We start from the raw sequence: 2,750 nt of genomic DNA, 5'->3' as shown, positions 1-2,750 counted from the left end.
GGCAGCTTACATGCCTTTTTATCGAGGGGGTGAATCATGTTCTTACAGTATAGGGCGCCTTACTTAAGATTTGAACTCTGATACTATCGTTGGCAATGCGTATCACTTGCGGTATTTTCTGTGTGAAAAACATTCGACTCTGCGAACTTCAAACGGCCATTTCTGGCGGCGCTGGCAGCCGAGCCGCCAGTCAGCGGGACTATGTATTTCGGCCGTGTGGAGGGTGGGCGGAGGTTGGGGTGGTTGTGGACAAAAACATTGTTTGTTTGCTCAGAGGTACAAATTAAGCATCAAAGAGGCATTCTGATAATATTTAGTTTTGTCATGAAAGATGAACAAGATTACTATTATTAAATTGCTTACTTTGACAACAACAATGGTCTTTGTCCACAACCAACACAACCCGCCCACCCGGTCCATTGCGGAAATACATAGTTTTTCTCGTGGACTGGCTGGAGATAAGTTGGTCCGATCGCGTGCCCCATGGTGCGGTCTATAGCAGCGGCAGTTAATGTAAGGCAGGCTATGTATCAGTACTAGAGCTAAGCGCCTAACCATAACCTAAACCTATTTATATTTATATAAAATATTATATTTATATTGGAGCTGTAAATGACATTCGGTTTTATTAGGGAACCCATGTTCTTATCTTTGGAACCGAAACATGGTGACTCAACTCTACTATTAGCAAACATTTTAACGAATTTCGCGTAGTACATAAAATTTCGTTATCCATTTAGGCAAGTGATGTAGTTGACCCGACGTCAGGCCCGCCAGGTGAGAACATCTCGATTCGCGTACTCGATCTCGATTCAGATATAAATTTCTTCACTTGCCGCGACACGACGGGTCGGTTTTTTCCTCGGTGGCCAGCACCTTTTTCATTACACTCGGTACCGACGGTCGCGCGCAACGCCATTTCCATCGACGTCCGGTACCGTCGCATTACGGTCAGTGCGCCGCAAACGGCCATTTCCATCACTCGCGGGTACCCCGACGGCTCCGTGCGCCCGCAAGTGCGACAATGCGATTTTCATCACTCTCTACCCGGCGGTCGTGCGCACAATGCGATTTTCATCACTCGGTACCCGACGGTCGTGCGCGCAATGCGATTTTTCATCACTCGGTACACGACGGTCGGGTAAATAATACCTTCCATTTATTTATCATTGTATTTTATTGAAACGCTTCAAGTGCCTGTGAGTACAGTCAGGCTACAGCCTACGGCATTTCGGCCATTTCAAAACACTGGCTGCGTGATCAACTAGTATAGGGGGGCCTAGTTCAAGTAGTTGAAGTACGCCCCCACAACTCGTAGTCGTACACTCACAACTCTTACCAGTTGTCAGTCGGCTGAGTAGTCAGTATACACTGATACTGTGACTGTACAACACAGTGTAGGACACATGATTATGATACAACATCATACATGATACAGTGCATATATTAAATCCCTAATTTAAGTACTTAGAATATGTTTATATCTAGTACAGTCAGGCTACAGCCTACGGCATTTTGGCCCTTTCAAAACACTGGCTGCTGGATCAAGTAGTTGAAGTACGCCCCCACAACTCGTACACTACATGCCGCACATAATATAATATGAAATATAACGCTAACAGTGTCGGGCAAATGAATATTCTCACAGCGACGAGTGTTGCAATTGCTGTGCTGCATTGCAGTGCTGTGAAGCCATTGTAGGGGTTCAGTGAACTGAAAAATAAAGGGAAAAGTGTACAAGTTCTCAAATATATATCACATAGGATAAACATTTAGTAGCATTTAAAAAAGAAAAGAAAAAAAAGGCTCATATGCGTATATGTCATCCATGATATCTATGTATGGCACAAAACGTGTTAATCATTGCCATGTAACAGAATATAATAAAATAATAAATACTGTATGCAAATAAACCACCACATCATTCAAATTATGAGTCAACGAATATGTTGTACATTTGAACGAAACAAAATAGAAAGTTGTTGGTAGCATGATAGTGAGAAGGTGACCACCATTGCCGATGGCCATTAGCAACAAAAATAGCTCAGAAAATGTATATTTTAGCAATAATCACAGTGTCAGTTAAACCTCCCCACAGTTACAGAAAACTTACATACTTAACTAATTTCTGGCTGTTCGCACACACGTGCCAACCCAAAGGGCAGTACCGTCTGCACCAGAAAGGCCCCCTTCCACCTCCCCCACAGTTACACAAGGCTGATACACTTAATGAAGTTATGTCAGTTAAACCTCCCTTAAATTAATGTATAAAAGATTTAAATATGACAAAGAAAATGTAGGTCAATTGGTTGAAGGCGTTGTTGGTGTTAGCTGTCCTGAATTGGGATGAACCTGTAAATATATACGTATGCAAGTATCAGTTTGACGTAAGCAATGAATATGAACAATTGCTTAAAAACGTGCTAAGAGTTTTAACTTTTATGGCAGTTGCTACGATAACAAAAACCATTATCCTTGATACAATATTAGAAATTTATATCCTTCTTAATTAAATCCAGCTATTACAGTGCAAGAGTAGTTTATATTGTTCATATACAACTTCATTTTACTTGTTTCTTTATTCGAGGTCCAGTGCAGGTATAATAGTGCTTGCCTCAGAGCCATGCTAAAAATGCTGTAGAGGGGACTAATAATAAAACAAGGAAAGACCACCTGGCTGGTTGGCTTGATGTCGGGCTTGCTTCCTCAGCTATGGTACTGTGGCCACCCCTAGAGCCTCTGAAAAGAGA

This window comes from Priapulus caudatus, unplaced genomic scaffold, assembly GCF_000485595.1.
Source record: "Priapulus caudatus unplaced genomic scaffold, Priapulus_caudatus-5.0.1 Scaffold3891, whole genome shotgun sequence".
Lineage (NCBI taxonomy): Eukaryota > Metazoa > Priapulida > Priapulimorpha > Priapulimorphida > Priapulidae > Priapulus > Priapulus caudatus.
This window is presented reverse-complemented; position numbering follows the sequence as displayed.